Raw genomic sequence first — 21,620 nt, forward strand, 5'->3', positions numbered from 1 at the left:
CAATTTCCATTTTTTTCTGTTTTTTTAATCCCAATGGAGGATTTTAATCCGTGTAAAATCAATGTGAATCAATGGCGGCTATTTTTCGGCAATCTGCCGGATGTCTCAGGATATATGCCAGCATCCAGAAGTAATCTCGAATATGTTTAGCGTCTTGCGAGAGTTAGATTCTAATCACAAGATTTTTCTGTGAGCCAGTTTTTTTATTTTCGATTGTTGATTTAACCAAGTTTTTATGCTGCTCTTTACTCGCCACTCTTCAACAATGGCGAGTGTATAGTAGCAGTGGCGAGAAAAGAGAGGCGGAAAAAGTTCTCTATTATCCAAACCTTTTGTCTCAGATTTTCGTAGTATTCTTTGGGCGTTAACAAGTTATTTCATTGATAAGTTATACAGCTGTTGTGCATTCAAAAATACATTTATTAATCATCAATTTATTATGTAAAGCGTTTGTATCGGACATATGAAATTAATGTATTTATTTAAAATTAACTTTTTAGGTCAAAATTAACTTCAGGTTGAAGTTTTAGGAATGAAACGAATGTTTGTCAAATTTCACACTTCAGACTTGAAAAGGTATGAACTGCTCTATTTCGTCCATAGCTACTAGAGAGCGGATTTGCCTTCGACCATAGCTACTGTTGCCTTCTGACACAGCATAATGCCTTTATGTAGGAAGTTCACTATTATCGCACATCCACCTGCAAACACAAAATGTCTCCGTTTTTATTAATAGCCGCGAGGTGATACGTTAATTTGAGTTTACTTCACGTTAATTTGTCTTCTGCATTTTGTATGGGATTAAGTTCAATCGCGTCAAAAATTTTTTGTAAATACATCTCATTCAATTTCTTCGCGGTCTTTAACTATGGGTCTGAACAGCCTATTTCGCGGCTATTGCTTGGCAGTAAGCCGGCTACGTTTATAAGATTGCCAGAAAACCGAATCTTAAGTACTATAAAAACCCAAATTAATGTTGCAGTTGATTTGCACTTTACCAACATCATGCACAAAATACCTAAAAGATTCAGGTTATTGTTTTGCTGCAACCTTATAAATCTAACGGAGATTCACAATTTAGCCCGCCCTATTTTTTATGTACCATTTTTGCCTATCAGGATAGCTATGGAAAAAATGTACGACTTCTTCAAGCATCAACTTTTATAAGAAACAAAAATTTATTTTAAAAAAATTGTTTCTCAAGATTGATTTCGTATGATCAGTGTCTCAGTGTCAAGCAACAAGCAAGTATCCTTTAAAGCTTGGTTTAACTCTGGTTCCTATACGGTTAAATTGACGAATTAAGAGTAAGCACTTATCTTTTTAGGACTTAGAAGACGACAAACAAGTTGACGAAAACACAAATTTAGAATTAAAAAGGTCTTTGATTTTTAAACTAAATGTAACAACTTGCCGAACATTCAAACTCAATCAAGAAATTAAAGAAAAGAATTGAAGGGTTCGAGTGTCAACGTTTGCAGGGATATAATTACTTGGAATCAATGCAAACATTGAATTAACCACAAGAGAACTGAATTGACCACTGGAGAGTGTTGTAAATTTTTTGTTCCACTTTCATAATTCTCGCCGATAAAGTAAATATTTCCAAGAGCAAGCTTTCTTGCTATAAATCCAATTCTGTAGCACTTCAAAATAGGGTAAAATTCATTAACAAAATTGATCCAACAGCTGTTAAGTGTGCTTTGGTTTGTGATTCCGATATTTTTATTTTTACAAATATGCTTTTACAAATCACACTATTTTACAAACTGTGCTATTTTGAAAACGTGTTTATGGTTGTGAACTTCTTTGAACAGAGAATTAGTGATGTGTCCTGCTTTCACATAAAAAGAAGTTTTGTACAGGATTTAACAAAGCCTGCTTCTAAACAGTAAAATTGATTCGAATTTGTTAATCTGGAAAAAAACTGAAAAAACTGATATATGTTTGCTCTAGGCAGAGAGTTTGGTGAAAACGTTACAAAAACATCGTTTTTTTTTTGCATTCTCGGATCTTAAGAATACTTCGGACAACTAGAAAATGGTCGGAAGTACTCTTACTTTCTATAAAGCAAAAATAATGGTTTCAGACTCCCTTTTTCCGAACAAGCAAGCAACAGTCATTAATTTGAGTTTTAATGGTCCGCAAGTTGTTAGATTTAGTTTAAAAACCAAAAACCTTTTCAATTCTTAGTTTGTGTTTTTACTTATTTGTCGTCTTCTAAGTCCTAAAAAGATAAGTGCTTGCTCTCAATCCGTCAATTAACCGTATAGGAACCAGAGTTAAACCAAAAACAAAATGAATGAAATAGTTGATTTTAAATGTTTACCCAGAGCAGTGTTTAAAATTATCAATATTGACTTTACCTAATAATGTAGTTTTCTCTAATTTGTTTTGGCGAGCAATCATGCAAATCCTACTAGAATGCAAAGTTTGTCATAGTTACCATATAGTAATAAAATTTACAAAAATTGTTCTCCTTTGGATCTTAAAGGACTGTTTTTTCCTATTGTTTTCCGGAAACAATAGATTTGATTAACGGTTGTTCCCATCAAACATGTGGACAAGGTGTTCTGTCAACTTGAGACCCGAAAAAACGTAATATTTTATTTTAAATAATTTGGTAACTAGTATCGTTTCGTTCAAAAAACAGGAACTCTTTTTTGCAGTAGACCCTTAAATCAATGTATATTTTTAGGTAATACTGCTCATGTAGCACAACCAAGCCAATTTAGAACATGCATTTTGGATTATTATAAAGTTCTTTTTATCCTTTAATGCTTAAAAAATGGTATTTAAAAGGTCGGGAGATTGAACAAACGTTAATTAAAAATTCTCTCTGTTTACTTTTAGTTTGCGGGTAAATTACCTAAAGGTAAAATTTGTTTTTCTTATGTTTTTTTGTAAATGTCCAAAAATTTACCTGGTTGACTCCTTGCTATTATCAGTTAAATCTATCTGAAATTCAGACACTGGCAGGTAACATGCAGGGATTTTCAATACACATGTGCAGTTGAGCTAAATGTACTTAAATTTCATAATTTTGAAATTTGTACATTGTAGAGCTAACTCAACAAATTTTTTGTTTCTAACCATTGTTGCGATACAAAATGAAGCAATGTTTTGTGATTTTTTTATAATTTATTAACAGAAAAACAGATGATTTTGTATATCCAAAAACTTGGGCTCTGTTGTATGGCGATTCCACGCTTTAATCAATTTTGAATTATTTTGAAAAATTATGTTTCTAAGAGTCAACAAAACACCACTTGAGAAGGTTAGAGCACTGTTAAAGAACAGAATTTTTTTGCCTTTTTTCTAAAATTATTTTTATGTTGTTACAAGGTTTCCATATGTAATCAATTCAACTAAAAAATAAATAAAACTCTTGTTTACCTAGAGGACGTAGAGGACGTGGTTTTAGAAAGTACTTTGCGCAGTAATAAGGACAAACATTCTGCTTCACTAAGAGAATTAAGCCTCTATTTTCTGAACTAAAAGCATTTGAAGGATTTTTGCGTATCTACATTTTTTCGATCTCCTACTTTAACATTTTCCTGTCTTAGTTTTAACTGAACCCTGTTGAACTAAAACGAATTTTTTAATCAATTTAAAATCTTGAATTAGTATCTGATGGGAAGAGACGGAACCCGCGAAAAATTTACAATGTTTTTTTTTGTTTTTTGTCCTTTGTATACTTGTTTTTGTATAAAGTTATAATTTTTCTTTTTGACTGTTTTTTTGTCTTATTAACAAATTTGTATAATCCAATATACTTTTCTAAAATATAATGTATCGACAGTTTTATCACAACTAAGTTTTTAAAATTATTGAATATCCCCCCAATTTTTTTCTTTTTCCTTTAAGTTTTTTAAATAGCTCCACCTTTTCATTCTGCGAAAAAAAATTGTAGTTTTTATAAGGCTCTAAGGGCTACAAAATGATCTTTATATTTTTTCGCTACGATGCGTAAACAAAAAGAGTAAATTGGACAACAAAAACTGAAAAAGAAAAGCCGGCCTTGCATATATTCCCCCATTTTAAAATCATTTTGGAACAAATATAGTGCCTGAGGATAGGAAGGGCTCGAAAATTTTCCAACCTATGCAAGCCGAGAACGGAAGACAGAGGACGTAAATAATGGAGAGAAGAAAAGCGAGAGGCCAGAATAGAATCAGGAGTAAAATGAACCAGATAATTGTCCACACTACTTTAGCCATCTCTAACTGTGCAATACTATATCAATTCAGATGAGTGGGTCTAACTAGCTGTTTTAACACAAACAATGAAACAACGCAATTGTAAACAACAAACAACTGTTTAATCATTGTTTGAATTGTTTCTTTGACGTCATTGTTAGTATGAAACTTCTTAAAGTGTATATTGGTTTATTGCTTAGATTTAACCATGTCATATAACAATCAAACATTGCTTTATAACTTTGCTAAAATTTTTTTAGAAAATTAGGATGATTTCCGTCTGTTCGTCTTTGTGAAATAGGGATTATGTAGTTTTTAAGTGGGGGTCCAATAACTGTCCTCCCGGGCCGAGGTGTCCACCCGTATTCAACCGTTGTTAAGCGAGAATAAGGGTGTAAAGCAATTTCCGCTCTTAAAAAGCGGGGAAACGAGTGTAAGAGTGCAATTTTGAGCAAATTACACTTTTTTACACTCTTTACACACTTTACTCCACTCTTTACACTCTTTACTCAACTCTTTTTACACTCTAAATAATTACACTCTTTACTCGAATTTTTAGTAGGGAAAAGAGTGGAAAAGTGTAATTTTGAAGAAATTATACTCTTAGAAATACACACTTAAATTAAAAAAAAATACACTATCAGAAATGCACTAAAATTTTAGTTTTACACTCATAGAAATGCAATACAATTTTTGAGAAATTTTACACTCTTAGAAATGCAATACTATTACACTGTTCTAGTCCACTTATTTCAAATTTATCTTTTTGATCAACTAAATTAAGATCATCCAAAACATGTTGACAAAACAAGTTGAACATGTGTTCGCAAAAAAACGAGGTCTCTCAATATTTTTAGCGAGAAAAAGACCCGTGAAGAACTTTTGGCGAGGAAAAAACCCAGGAAAAGACGAGAACACTTTATGTCAACCATATTTGTATATAGGACCTTGGTCGCTTTTATTTGGTCATGAAAAATCTCTAGTCAACTTATCAATTGACCTAACATGTATTAAAAGTGTAGTTGAGGAGGGAGTTTAGTTCGTTCAAAAGTCCTTATGAAAATACTCATCCAGAGCATTTTTGCCTATGAAAATAACCAGGCAGACCAAAAATGCCTATTGACCAGACCCACTTAAACAAGCAGAAGCATCCAATAAAAATTATAATTTATTCGTTTCTGAAAGATAAATGAAAATGAGATTTAGAAAATTGTCAAAAGACCGTCCATTTAAAGACCAATGCCAATTTCAGAAATTAGTATGATGAAAAGTAGTCTTATTGTCTAGAAGCAGACGTTGGTTACCATTGATTGGATATTATTTTTGGAAAACAGTCAATGAAGCACACTATTCCTCTTTTGGCTTGATCTCTAGGCTTTGAATGTGAGTATTGGTCAGACCATGGTTGAAATACGCCCCACGAAATACAAAATGAAAACGCTTGGAGTGTTCGTACGAAAGATAAAAGTGATTTGAAAGCGCAAACTCTAAAGTAGTTGTCCACTATAAGCATTCGCATCTCAAAAATCGTACTTTGTCCTCGGTTGATATAACTTAAATTAAGCATATTTTAAAAAAGATGCTAAAAAGCATCAGTTAAGCATCGACACCTTGTAATAAAGATCGACAAAAATACCACATTGTTGTGAAAAATGCAGAGTACAATGGAAAATTGCCCTAATATCAAAAAAGAACACCCTATAGAAGAATTATTTCGATACTGTTATATATCTGGCAGAACTGATATACAGCGAAACAATTAAATGATCGTCTGCAAAAAAGAACAAGAAATTACTAAATAAAAAAGAACTTTTGTATTAAAGAAATAGTTATTCAGTGTGGAAGCAAATCCAGGCAATCCAGAACTACGAGAACAGACTTCGAGAACGAAATTTCTTAGTTTTGGTACAGAGTGCAAAGATTCTCACATTGTGAATGATTGAAGCAATGTCCCCCAAACAGTAATAGATGAGGTCTGCAATAGAAACAGCAACATAACCAGCGATCGTTATGTTTTTCCGACATCGTAATGTTTTTCGGGGGGGGGGGGGGGGACGAAGACAGTATGAGAATCAATGACTATTTTTTGCAAACATGATGAACGTTGAAACGAGGGAGACGTTCAGTCTGAATAAATCAATGGAAATCGCAATCCATTTTGAGGTAGGGTTCAAGAGCCAGCAACCAAATCAACCAATTAACCGCAAATTCACAAAGCATTAATAAAATTGCGAACCATACCAAGGAACCTGCAACACGTTTGCTAACCAGCAACAAATTTTAAATTTCAAAGAGAATGCATAATTACGAAATCGAAGTACAGTTCAATCAAACAAAAGTGGTGGACAAAACCGGAGCGATAACCATCGCTCAAAATGCCTTGTCACACCTTGGAAATTTCAAAAACTGGGGAAGTGCAAATCACTTTTCTAGTGTTCGTAGAAAACCGAATAAGCAAAAACAAGGAAGAGGAAACAGACAAACTAACGTAAATCAAATTGATGAAATCGGAAAGGAAACAATGGAAAGAAATACTGCAAATTTTAATTACAAGGCAAACCACGGTTCTAATTAAAAAGTTCAAAGGACAATTTTGTATGAAGCGTATGTGGCTCTGGAATCGTATGTAGCACAACATCTAAAAGCCTGGCAAATAAAGTACTCCAAGAGTTGAAGTTTTCTATCCGGATAAAAAACGGACAAAAAAGAGCTAAAAAATTTCTTAGACCAAACAATCAAAATTATTGGCAAAATCCAAACAACAGTAGAATGGAACAATTGGAGGAAGCAAAACGCATGGCTAAAATTGATGAACGATGGTCGAATGATAGGCACAGACTTGTTAAAGGAATTTGAACATGCTGTAATACAATACCAACTATTATCAGGTACACCAGTTAACAATGTCTCCGATTACAAACAATGTCCATTGAAACGAGAAAACGGCTCACAGGTCTCACTTGCATTGGTTTATCTAAAAACATATTGCAAAGTCAAAAGCTCCCAAAAATACACTGCTAAACCTCAAAAAAGTAGGACTTTCCCAATAAAAACTTCAAGCAAAAGTAAACTAAGATCTTTATTGGTAAAAGAAGAAAAAACATAAGACTAAAGATTTGATCAGACGCAAATTTTATCTCGTCATTGGTAGTAAAAGTCAGAAAAGCAGAATTCAGCAAAAATTGTCACTAGATTCCAAATTAATCAAAAAAGCATTTCCTAAAAACAAGTACCCAATGCCAATTATCGAAAAGCTTATGGTTTTAATATCTCAAGCACTCACTGATTAAGAATATACCAACTGCGTTTTCGGAAAAACCGACCGAAGCCATTTCCAATTTCGTCGCGACACATCCAAACACTGTAATTTTCCTTTACAATTTCAGTGGAAAGTCAACTGACTTTTTAACCCTTTAAAACGAATTCTACGGTCTGAATGATACACCAGATAAATTTCAAATAATCTTAGTCTACACAATGATTGCAATGTGTTTTCTAGGATGACATAATAGCAATAAGTACTATAAAAAAGAAAAACTATTGGGAATACGTCCATCTTAGACTAAAACACATGAACTAAGATAATATGCGAAACAGATTTACAAAGCACCTGATGATAAACACAGTGGTTGAAAAGCTTGCTCATAACTTATCTGGAACTGGAATTTTGTCACTTGAAACAAAAACATCTGCGATCTTATCCAGACCACCACCAACAACATTGAAAAAGTTAACATCATTTTGAGGATCAGTTTTTACAGTAGCAAACTTATTCCTAACGTGTCAAAATTTTGCCACCCATTGCAACCAAAATTAGAAAATTCAAGAGTCTAATCTGGACAGATGCTCATAAAATTCACAATAACGAAACAAAAAACACAATTTCATCGAGCACGGAATATTGCAAACGGAATATTGTAAAGTGTGATGCATTAAGTTCGGTTTTCGAGATTAAGTTCCGTGATAGAACAGAAAAAGAATAACGGCTGGAAACCTACCCGTAAGCATCAATGTTACTTAACCCTGCAGATGAGAGAAATAGCATAAACGAACTAGAGCTACTAGAGGTGGGTTGGTCGGCAGAACATTTGCCGTTTTAACCAACCAGCGCGCTTAGTTATCAATTCCTAAAGAACACTGCTCGATTAAGCCTCATAAAAGCCGTATTGGTTGCTAGACAGATTTCTCCCATATGATTTTAATATCAACATCTTGGCGGGGCCGAAATGAGATTAGTTGATTACTTTTTGTCGTACTCCATTTTCTCAAGCTAACAAAATTTTTCTGAAGTTGAATAGTGTGCTATTGCTACCTCTTCAGAAATAAAAATTTCAATTGAAAAAAAACTCTGTTCAAAATCAGTAACTACTTCATTAAAATTAGTTGAAAGCGAGTCACAAAGTTCCACTCATTACTTAAATGCTTTCATGTTGTAATTACAAACAAGAAAACAATTAGATTTAATTGAAAACTGACTCAATTTGTGCTTCACGATCATGCTTCAAATAGTGACATAAAATTCGCCTAATCCGCCTAATCAATAACTGCTTAATTTTTTTCATCTTAATACTAATTCAAGCAGTAATTTTGCGTCGTAAAAATTACAAACTCAGGAAACTAAGGCTTGCGGACATTGCAAACAGTTAATATCATCCCAAGTAATAACCAACAAAAAGTGCATAATCACTAACTGAATTCTCAAGCTGGCGAGAAAGTAGGTATAATGTAAAGACACCGTTCAAATAACAAACAAAAATTTATCGACGGCTTTTTGTTAAATCTGTAGATGACAACTGGTTGTCTATGGACTCAAACAATTCAATCAAAAGAAATTGAATTGGTAACTCATTAAACTGAGTAGATTTTCTTCGAATCAAATCAAACAAAACGTCAACCCAATCGAAACCTACTGTGAGATTCGATCCACAACTTGGATTTTGGTGAAATAAAAGTAAAATCGAATAGAGTGATAAGTTACTGTTAAAGAAATAGACAGAAATTGAACAACGTTTCCTTACAGCAATAGACCGATGCTCAAAATACCCCACAGTCTATAAACAAACTGATAGAACTTTTTAAAAAAATACGGTATATATATATATATATATATATATATATATATATATATATATATATAAACTACTTATATCAAAATGCTGTTTCTAGATCAATACAACTTTCAACTGAAAAAACACTCTATTCAAAATCAGTAGCAACTTCATTAAAAACAGTTAAAAGCAATTCACAAAGCTCCACTTATTATTTAAATGCTTTCGTGTGGCAATTACACACACAAAAAACAATTAGAATCGAGATCTAGCTTCAATTAGTGACATAAAATTGGCGCCGGCTAATCGATAGCCACTTAATTGTTTTCATCATAATACTATTTCAAGTAGTAAATTTGCGTCGTAAAAACTCCAAACTCAGGAAACTAGGGCTTGCGAACATTGCGAATAATTAATATCCCATCCCAAGTAAATTCCAACAACAAATTGCATAATCACTAACCAGTTTCTCAAATTTGCGAGAAAATAGGTATAGTGTAAAGACACCGTTCAAATAAGAACCAAATATTTATCGACCGCTTTTTGCCTAATCTGTAGATAACAATTGGTTGTCTAGGGACTCAAACAATTCAATCAAATGAAATCGAATTGATAACTCAATAAACGCAATAGATTTTCCTCGAACTAAATCAAACAAAACGTCAACCCCATCAAAATCTAGTGTGAGATTCGATCCAGAACTTGACTCCAATCCAGCTTCGGACCAAACAACCCCAAAATTGACAAACCCAGATAGCTCACAGCCAACGGGAACAAATTCGTCAGTAAAGACGTCCCTCAATGAATCGGCAGTAAGGTAAATTCAAAAGTAATCAGCAAGTCCTTACTAGCAGTCCTCACAAGAATGTATGCTTTGCTAAAAGAGGTACGCTACTGTATTTTGATGGATAATGAGCGGAGATTTAGAGAGATCAGCCCCTACATCCACAGTTGTGCAGGGACCTACGTGTAAAAAGTGGACATATCTGTGTACGAACAAATTGATATCCCAAATTCAACTGCAGGAGCAGTCTTTGAAGACATCCAAACAAAAAACCCTGAAATTTATGCCAGTTTTAGACCTTGCACAACATTGCTGGTGTCCATACAAGGATCGAAACGTCATTAGAAGGTGAGCTGATGAATAGCGAATGAAGGCCGCGTACCGAAATTCATAAGAAAAAAAAACAATTAATTTTGCAATCCAAATGTCCACCTCTTCAACCTCATTAAAATTTAGCGAAGCAAATGATTAAATTCAATTGGGTTTTGGTGAAATAAATGAGAAATTGAATAGAGTGGCAACTTACTTATAATGAAATAGAAAAAAAACTGAAAAAGTTTTCTCAGATTAATAACCAAATATTTAATATATATATATATATATATATATATATATATATATATATAAAACTACTTATATCCTTATATCAAAAACTGTGCCTAAATCAATGCGACTCGACAAAGCAAAAAATCTGATCGGAAAAAAGTTTGAAATATTTCGCGAAAAAATTAACGTAGAAATTGTTTGTGCGCTGGGGCAATTGGACATGTTGATCGATTAGTCCAAACCATTAGACGCCGCATACTTTTCATGAAAGTTCAAGAAAATTATAAAATTTGGTTCAAATAATTATAATCGTTCTGCATTATACCAATAGAGAGTACATAAAGAACAACAATCGGAAAAGTAAAATTTGAGGCTTACTTCGGAAGAAAACGTTAAAGATATACACAAAAACTGTAAAATGAAACAATGTTCAGTTTTTAAATAAACGTATTGTGCCCTTGAGAAATTACCTGACGCTTGAGCAATGGGCACAAACAGACGCACAATACAACTTACAGAATAAAAAAAAAACAAAAACACTAGTAAGAAACGTCAAAAAGAACTCCTACGAAAAAATTTTTGATAAACAAAATGATTCAAACGGCAAAAGTTTTTATGGTTATCTGAATCAAACTTGCCATCCGAATACAAAAAGAAAATTAGAAATCACAAACACAATTGACACCGAAACACTCAATAACTTTTTTGTAAACATTGGACCCTCACTTTCAAAGAAAATTGAGAAACCATATAATGGGAATATGATTAATCGCGTTGTTGATTCTTTTGTACTGAAGCCGATCCGAACCAACGAAATGAAGTTCGAAATAAAGCAACCTGTTGGGAAAAAGGGCTCCGATTATATGGGTTTAACAAACCATCTTCTAAAAACAATTAATCCAGTCATTAGTGGCTACCTCACAGATATTTTCAACAAAGTCATAGATGAATCACATCATCCCAAAAGCTTAAACGTTTCAAAAGTTGTGCCAATTTTAAAGAATGGAGATCCAAATAAGCCTAACAATTACAGACCAAATTCTTTAGTACCACTTTTTGGCAAAATTATAAAAAAAATTATTAAACGAAGACTGATGTCAATTCTGCTGAAAAACAAAATTCTCTCCAGAAAACAATTTGGTTTCTTGAGTAAGAGATCAACGGTCGATGCCTTAACAGAAATGCTGGAAAACATTCAGAAATTAAGGGAGAAAAATGTTCTGACTCATTGTACCTTGCTTGACCTCTCAAAAGCTTTTGATATTATTGACCACAGCATATTGCCACACAAACGTTCCAGATATGGTCTGAGAGGCAAAATCGAAGAGTTACTCAAGTCTGATCTTAAAGATCGCAAACAATTCGTTCGATATAAAGGAGAATCTTCCTCAACTAAAAAATTGAGTGCGGAGTCCCTCAAGGATCAGTATTCAGGCCACTTCTGTTTCCAATATACAAAAAACGATATCGTAGTAAAACCCAAGCACAGTAATATTCTGTTATACGCAGATGACGCAAACATATTTGGCAAATATGAAAAAACTGAACTTACAAGTGATGTGAAATTGATTTCCAGCCTGCTTGAGAGTAACAAACTGACACCAAATATTAAAAAAACAATACTTCTACTAGGACCCCACAATTCGTCAGACAAAAAACTTATTTGGAATGGGGAAGAAGTAGAGGAGAGCAAATGTGTTAGATACTTAGGTGTTAAAATTGACAATAAACTCACATTAAAAGAGCACATAGACTATGTTCAAATGAAATGTAACCAATACATCTCAATTTTATATCAAACAAAGAAATATCTGCAAAGAAAATTACTTCTAAAAATTTTTAAACAATACGTTCAACCACAATATCAATAGGGATTTCTTATATATGGCACGGCAAACAAAATTGTTCTTGAAAGACTACAAAATCAACAAAATTTCCTAATCAGAATAGGTTTTGGGTTCCTAAAACAGTTCGCAGTTGTTGATCAAAAAACAAAATTTCATCAATATTTGAGCTACACGTGTACGAACTTCTGAAACTTTTATCAAAAGTAATCAGAAGAGAGCATCCTAGTGAGTCCATTAACTCGTTTATAACTGACAAGGAAATCGACAAATCATTCGACACTGAACGGAGAATCAAAACAAAACCTCTCATAGAAAAATTAACACGCAAGAAACGAAAACTAATATCAGTTCGATTGAGAATACTCTGCAATAGCCTATTCACTCTGTACTTTGTTAGAATAAAAAGTTTGAGAATCTGCAAAGAAAAGAATTTTAAAAAACTACTACACTCCTTTCTGGACAATTACATAATCGATTCCGATTTTTTGGATACTTGTATTGGTACTATGCTCGATAAAAAGAACGTGCTTTTTTTAAAAAGAAAAAACTTTTTTAAGTTAAACACAATTAGACAGTTGGTGCGTAAAGTTGGCTTATCAAACCCCCCTTGTTTCTTGTTCCTATTGATTGGTTTCAGTATAAGTAACTAAACGAATTTCGAACAAATAATCTAATTTTGAATAGCTCTGTAACGGTGCTGAAACAGGCAAATTGCCTCCTAGCATTCGTTCAGTACGACGCTTTATACTCTAATTTGGTTTAATTATTCGAAGCTTGAATAATTGGTACTGAAAAAAATTATTATTAATATAATATCGACTCCAATTTTTAAAAATTAATGTACCATCAACGCAAGACGGAGAACTAAACGCAGCCGACGGCGAGACTGTGTTCCTCAAACGCACCACGCCAAGGACAGAACGAAATGTGAACCTCACATTTGCTAGCAAAATCAAACAAGGAAATAACAAAAACTTAGATTGATTAAATGAAACGCTGGGATTTTCAACACCAAACCAACCACTAGCCATGTCAAAGCACCATGAGAAACCGTAGAGACGGTGCGAAACTCGGATCTCGGAGAGACGCCACGCAAAAAAAGATCAGACAAAAACTTTAGAACAAAAAAGGAAAGCGCATAAAGAAGGAGTTTCCAGCAAACAGCTCGGGGATAAAAAAGATCAAAGATGAAAACAATTCTCGGAGGATTGGAGTCTAGTTTCTACACAATCCCATCTGTCGTCAAACAGCTATTCTGTGAGAGTAATGGAAATGCAAATCCCCCAAAAGAACCCTAAGTATGGCATTCTGATCGATAATAGCATTGATATTCCAGCAACTCCAGTCCCGCCGTTGAAAAAACTTCTGCAACGTCAAATCCAGATCTGATTCAATGCAGTTCAACCGCCCCGCAACCACAGCAAGTCTCAGCATCACAATCTCAAAAGCGCGATTGAAACGAATCCGATTCTTCAACTACTTCCTATGGAGCCAGACTAGGCTTGCGAAAATATAAACAGTCGAAATAGTGAGGTCTCGACACAAACATGGTCCCAGCCGCTAATAACAATACCGTTATAGGCAGGTGCTCATTTGTCACATTAGATTATTTGTTCAATAGCTTCAAATGCTCGTTCAAACAGTACTGGGTTCTGGAACCGTTGAACAATTTCCACGCAAAACGTTCTGCTAAAAGAAGTAGCAGAAACAGTATAATATTACCATTGCAAAGAAAAGCCAACTTAGTTTTCCTAATGTTTGAGGGACTGGTTTATAAACATATCATTCAATTACTCCAGTGTCATTTGTTTAATGGATGGGATGATTTCAGCTATCTACGATAACACAGCTAATTATCAATTTAAACAAGACTGAGAAATCGCTCTGATCATGATTGTATCTATCTATGAGGCAAAAGAACATCAAACTCGGAAAGTTAAATGAATGAAAGACTTTGGTGTAACATCTTTGCACACATTTTTTCTTGAGATGATCGTATTGATCTAACACCAAACTAATGTAATCAAAGTTTGGCTATTCGAGTCAGCGTGCTAAATGAATGTAGGGCAGATAGGAACTCAAAACAACAAAATGGTGAACAGACAAAACAGTCCCGGACAAAACAGTCCCAAATAGCAAAATATTCCCAGACAAAACAGTCCCAGACAAAATAGTCCCGAGAAAACAGACAAAACAGTCCCAGACAAAATAGTCCTGAGAAAACAGACAAAACAGTCCCAGACAAAATAGTCCCGAGAAAACAGACAAAACAGTCCCAGAAACAATAGTCCGAACTAAAGATAGAGTCAAACATGTGTACATCAATTAAGAAAGGAACGCTTTAAAGTATTCATATGATTGCCCGGGTCGGATATGAATGTCCTCCCTAAAATCCTCCCATTTTGACGTAAGAGTGGCGGGGTAATTTGTCTATGGGGGGGGGGGGGGGTAAATTGATGTAAGAGTGTGGGGGTAATTTGTTCAGAGGGGGTAAAATGATGTAAGAGTTGGGCTGCAATGGGAGGATTTTTGAGGAATTACCCCCTCTGACTGATATTGCCATGTAAGAGTGGGCTGTAATGGGCTGCAATGGGAGGACTTTTCAGGAATTACCCCTGACTGATATTGCCATGTAAGAGTGGGCTGCAATGGGAGGACTTTTCAGGAATTACCCCCTGAATGAAATTGCCATGTAAGAGTGGGCTGCAATGGGAGGACTTTTCAGGAATTACCCCCCTGACTGAAATTGCCATGTAAGAGTGGGCTGCAATGGGCTGCAATGGGAGGACTTTTCAGGAATTACCCCCTGACTGATATTGCCATGTAAGAGTGGGCTCCAATGGGCTGCAATGGGAGGACTTTCAGGAATTACCCAACCCATGGCTGAAATTGCCATGTAAGAGTGGGCTGCAATGGGCTGCAATGGGATGACTTTTCAGGAATTACCCCTCTCCCCCTGATTAAAATTCAGAAGGGGGTAAAATGATGTAAGTGTTGGGCTGCCAAGGTGGGTAAAATGGTGTAAGAGTGAGGGGCTAATTGGTCTATGGGGGGTAAATTGATGTAAGAGTGTGGGGGTAATTTGTTCAGAGGGGGTAAAAATATGTAAGAGTTGGGCTGCAATGGGAGGACTTTTGAGGAATTACCCCCCCTGACTGATATTGCCATGTAAGAGTGGGCTGTAATGGGCTGCAAAGGGAGGACTTTTCAGGAATTACCCCCTGAATGAAATTGCCATGTAAGAGTGGGCTGCAATGGGAGGACTTTTCAGGAATTACCCCCTGACTGAAATTGCCATGTAAGAGTGGGCTGCAATGGGCTGCAATGCGAGGACTTTTCAGGAATTACCCCCTGACTGATATTGCCAAGTAAGAGTGGGCTGCAATGGGCTGCAATGGGAGGTTTTTCAGGAATTACCCCACCCATGACTGAAATTGCCATGTAAGAGTGGGCTGCAATGGGCTGCAATGGGATGACTTTTCAGGAATTACCCCTCTCCCCCTGATTAAAATTCAGAAGAGGGTAAAATGATGTAAGACCTAGGTTGCAAAGGGGGGTAAAATGGTGTAAGAGTGAGGGGTAATTTGTCCAGAGGGGGTAAAATGATGTAAGTGTTGGGCTGCCAATGGGGGTAAAATGTTGTAAGAGTGAGGGGATAATTTCTTCAGAGGCGGTAAAATGATGTAATAGTTGGGCTGCCAAAGGGGATAAAATGGTGTACGAGTGATGGGGTAATTTGTTCAGAGGGGGTAAAATGATGTAAGACCTGGGTTGCCAAGGAGGGTAAAATGGTGTAAGAGTGAGGGGTAATTTGTCCAGAGGGGGTAAAATGATGTAAGAGTTGGGCTGCCAAGGGGGGTAAAATGTTGTAAGTGTGAGGGGGTAAATTGTTCAGAGGGGGTAAAATGATGTAAAAATTCGGCTGCCAAAGGGGATAAAATGATGTAGGAGTGAGGGGGTAATTTGTCCAGAGGGGGTAAAATGATGTAAGTGTTGGGCTGCCAATGGGGGTAAAATGTTGTAAGAGTGAGGGGATAATTTCTTCAGAGGGGGTAAAATGATGTAATAGTTGGGCTGCCAAAGGGGATAAAATGGTGTACGAGTGATGGGGTAATTTGTTCAGAGGGGGTAAAATGATGTAAGACCTGGGTTGCCAAGGAGTGTAAAATGGTGTAAGAGTGAGGGGTAATTTGTCCAGAGGGGTTAAAATGATGTAAGTGTTGGGCTGCCAAGGGGGTTAAAATATTGTAAGAGTGAGGGGGTAATTTTTTCAGAGGGGGTAAAATGATGTAAAAATTCGGCTGCCAAAGGGGATAAAATGGTGTATGAGTGAGGGGGTAATTTGTTCAGAGGGGGTAAAATGATGTAAGACCTGGGTTGCCAAGGGGGGTAAAATGGTGTAAGAGTGAGGGGATAATTTGTTCAGAGGGGGTAAAATGATGTAACAGTTGGGCTGCCAAAGGGGATAAAATGGTGTACGAGTGAGGGGGTAATTTGTTCAGAGGGGGTAAAATGATGTAAGAGTTGGGCTGCCGAGGGGGGTAAAATGGTGTAAGAGTGAGGGGGTAATTTGTTGAGATGGGGATATTCTAACAAGTATTATTCATATATATATATATATATATATATATATATATATATATATAGACCGCCAAAAGTTGGACAAGCTTTGATGGTCTGGAGGAAAAGGCGACGCAGCTGAGGGTACAGAGGTTGTGGGTTCAAGACTGGCAGTCTTCAGGTATGGGGGATAAAACAATGTAAGATTGAGGGGGTAAAGTGATGTAAGAGTTGGGCTGCCAGGGGGGGGGGGGTTAAAATGATGTAAGAGTTGGGCTGCCAAGGGTGGTAAAATGATGTAAGAGTGGGGCTGCAATGGGAGGATTTTTTAGGAAAATGCAGCTGAAAACTCTTACATCTTTTTCGGCTGCATTGGGCTTCCAAGGGGGCTAAAGTGATGTAAGAGTGAGGGGGTAAAAGACAAATTAACCCCTCAGTCTTACAGCTCTTTTGGTTTGCCAAGAGGGCTAAAATGGTGTAAGAGTGAGGGAGTAAAAGAAAAATTACCCCCGTGCTCTTACATCGTTTTACCCCCCTTGGCAGACCAAAAAAGATGTAAGAGTGGTGGTTAATTTGTCTTTTACCCCCTCGCTCTTACATCATTTTAGCCCCCTTGGAAGCGCAATGCAGCCAAAAAGATGTAAGAGTTTTCAGCTGCATTTTCCTAAAAAATCCTCCCATTGCAGCCCCACTCTTACATCATTTTACCCCCCTTGGCAGCTCCACTCTTACATCATTTTGTGCGGAAAAACTCAACCCGGGTGTATTTCCTTGAACAAAAATTAAGCTTATTACAACATAGTTTTTGACAAATAATGTATTCTTAAACAGGTTTTTGCTTTAGTCCTAATTCATATCTATTAAAAACAATGCATTCAGAAGCAAACTTATAGATTAAGTTTGTTAATTGTTTGTAGATTTTATTTACAATTGTTTCAATATTTTATTTGGGACTAAGTGATTCAAAGACACGCTCCATTGGCAAATTTTTAATTTAGACTAGGGAAGCAAATAAAAGCGATGTTCGGAAAAGTTGTTGTTCACGTAGCATTAAAAGTTACATTAAAAGTTGTTGACAAATAATGTATTCTTAAACAGGGTTTTGCTTTAGTCCTAATTCATATCTATTAAAAACAATGCATTCAGAAGCAAACTTATAGATTATGTTTGTTAATTGTTTGTAGATTTTATTTACAATTGTTTCAATATTTTATTTGGGACTAAGTGATTCAAAGACACGCTCCATTGGCAAATTTTTAATTTAGACTAGGGAAGCAAATAAAAGCGATGTTCGGAATAGTTGTTGTTCACGTAGCCAAGTACTTTTTTTTAATTCTTTTATTTTTACCCACTGTGTTCACCTCAATTCAGTTTAATGGAGAATTAAAAACTGTTCTCGGAGGCAGAAGCGTAACTTCTCTTCTTCAGGTTGAGATCCCCAAGATTTCTTGAACTAAACTAAATCTGCCCGCATAAGGGCAGAGCTACTGTTAGTAGTGATAGGTTAATTGTTCCGACCCCTCTTGTGGGGGGAGGAACTATATACTCAAACGGGTTTTTTTGTTCAGTCAGTTTTTGGCTGATCGATATATTCATCGCAGAGAAATGTGAGTGGTATCATTAAAAAGCAGGTCCAGCGTAGAATTCAAAATTAAAAAGATTTTTTTTTATTTTCGTTTTTTTTTCGAGGAGTTATCGAGGATTGAAGTTTTGTGTGAACACAGGTTATTTGTTCACTTTTAGTGTGATTTTTCTTCAAATTAAGATATTTTCTACAGAAATAGTATTTCAAACTTAAATTTCTTGCCTAAAAATGCACCAATTTCGTGTTCCTAAAAGATAAAGGCGATAAAAAAAGACTAGTTCTGGTCTCATAGGGAGCTTCAATATCAAAAAAAAATCGAGATCTATCTGAGAGCTCTTTTTTTATAAAACTTTTCTACTTTTTTGCTTTTTTAAGTACCCTAGAGACAAGTCACTTTTCATATCGAAGTTCGGGTAATGACTAAACTCCTTTACAGTCAAATGACGCCCAATGAACAAAAAAATCGTTTTCAAGGAATTGCGCATGTTTTTTTTAAATTCGACTCTGAGTTTTCGTAATTTTAAATGAAATTTCGAATTTTTTTTTGAGGTTTTACTAATTTTTTGAAGTCTTATCGCATGGACTCATTGACTAACAGTTCAATATGATCCGCAAGATTTAAGTGAGCATATTCAGTGGTTTCAGTGGACAGCTAATGGCTGTTAAGACTTTAAAAATAATTTTTCGAAAATTTTTTTGAACATTAAGCAATCACAAACTTATTATCGTGAACTGTAAGTCAGTCTCTGTGATGACAGCAAACTCTTCCGTCCTTCTGTAACCAAATTTGATCAAGTTGACGCTTTTATCTTCTAACTTTTAGTAATATGACCTCAATGACATAAGATTTCAAAAAGTGTTAAATTTTTTTTTGGATATTTGCGTATTATTGGTTACTTTTGAATTCTTATCACATTATTTTATTACGGATAGTAACCATTGGTTAAAGGAAGACGTTCATTAGATCACAGATAAATTTTTTAGGGAAAAGCTCATTGTTTCAAATGCCTTCGACTTTTTACTCTTGCATTTCTCTACGGAATTTTTGGTTTTTGCCTGATTTTGTTGTTGCCTTCATAGTCACAAGACTTGTTGTGATGTCCTAATAATCACCTATGCTTGGCCAACATCCCCATACTCGTTTTGAAGCAAATTTGAGCGTATTTATTGACTTTAAGAGCGTATTTTTTAACCGTTGAAATTTTTTGAGTTTATTGGCTGTTAAGAATTTAAAAATAATTTTTCGAAAATTTTTTTGAACCTTAAGCAATCTTAAAATTTTCGTGAACTGTTAGTCAGTCTCAGTATTAACAGAACCCACTTGCTTTTTACTGAAAGTGAAGTTTTTTCGTTGGCAGTTTTATCTTCTAACTATTGATTATCTGACTTCAATATCACAAGAATTCAAATTTTTTTCTTTAAATTTTGGATATTTTCGTATTATTAGTTACTTTTGATATCTTATCACATTATCCAAATATTATACACAATATCCAAATTTTATTGAAATTCTATTGTCCTGGAAAAGACATTCAGTGGATCACAGATAAATGTTTCAGAGAAAAACTAATGGTTTTAATTGCTTCGAAATTTTCTTCTCTCACTTTCCTACTGAATTTTGGTTTTCGCATGTTTTTTTGTTGTTTTCATAGTCTTAAGACTTATTGTGATCTCTTACTGATTATTATCTATGCATGACAAACATTTGTTTCCTGCCATTGTCTTATTTCTGAGCGTAGTTATTGGCCTCCGTTAAAAGCTTTTGAGTTTAAGGCCTGTTAAGACTTTAAAAGAAGTTTTTCGAAAATTTTTTGAACATTAACTGATCCTAAACTTTTTTCGTGGACTGTTAGTCAATCTTAGTACTTACAGGATCCTGTTTTATTTCTAGTGCAGCCAAATTTAATCTGGTTAGCGTCTTCATCTTCTATCTATTAGTTTTAAAACTTCAATGCCCCTAGTTTTCAATTTTTTTTAAAAAATTTTCCCGTACTTTTTCTTATTTTTGGATCCTTTCGAAATCTTATCACATTTTTCTAATTCTGATGGTTCCCATTGGTTTAGGGAAGACGTTCAATGGATCATATATAAAGTTTTCAGAGAAGAACTTATGATTTATATTGCTTCGACACTTTCTTCTGGCAGTTTTTTACTGAATTTTTGGTTGTTGCCTGTCTTTTTCGTTGTTTCATCTTCAATAGCTTGTTTTAAGATCTTATTGACCAAATATGATTGGCAAACAAACTTGTTGTCCCATGGAGGCATAATTTAGCGTATTTAGTGGATTCCGTTGAAAGCTAATGAAATTATTGGCGTTGATACTACGCATTTTCTCAAAAATTTAGTGGTTCTAATGTATTTGTTCATATTTGATTTTTTGAAACTATATTGATAAAAAAGAGGAATCCCATTGCTGTTAAAAAATTAATTGAACATAAAAAAGTTTTTTTTGAAAAGTTCATTTTTTAATGCCTTCAACACTTTTTTCTTGAAATTGCCGTTTTTGCCTGTTTTTGTTCTTTGGGTAATTTGCTGACAATTCTCTTAAGCTTGTAATTGAGTATTGAATTAATGATGTGACCCGAATCAGTTGGTAAATTTCTAGCATTTAGTCTGTAATTTATGATATATTAAGTTCGAGTAGTTAAGGTTTTATCAGACTGCATCAGTCTCGTAGTTTCTTTAAGTTCAAATCTAATTGGCGCTGTAATAAGGCATGGCATTATGTAGTTCAATTTATAGATAGGTTGTGTAACGATTGTTTTAAACTCAAACATCTTTTTTTGTTATTTCTTCATTTGGTTGACAATTAAGTCAAAAATGTAGATGAGCTCGGGTCGGAACATTATGTGCGAACGCACGTTAACGAGCCGCCTTGTATAGTCTTGGATATTCAAATCATCTGGCATTCCACCAGAATATGTCACCGCTTCTTTTTGGAGTAACTTGAATAAATACGTTCAAAACTTAATAGTTGAACATTTCTAATTTTATAAATTGGTAATGCAAAATATACAAATTTATTGGTGTAGCTCAGTATGTAAATTGGTT

This window comes from Convolutriloba macropyga, chromosome 5 (assembly GCF_964194025.1).
Source record: "Convolutriloba macropyga chromosome 5, txConMacr16.3, whole genome shotgun sequence".
Lineage (NCBI taxonomy): Eukaryota > Metazoa > Xenacoelomorpha > Acoela > Convolutidae > Convolutriloba > Convolutriloba macropyga.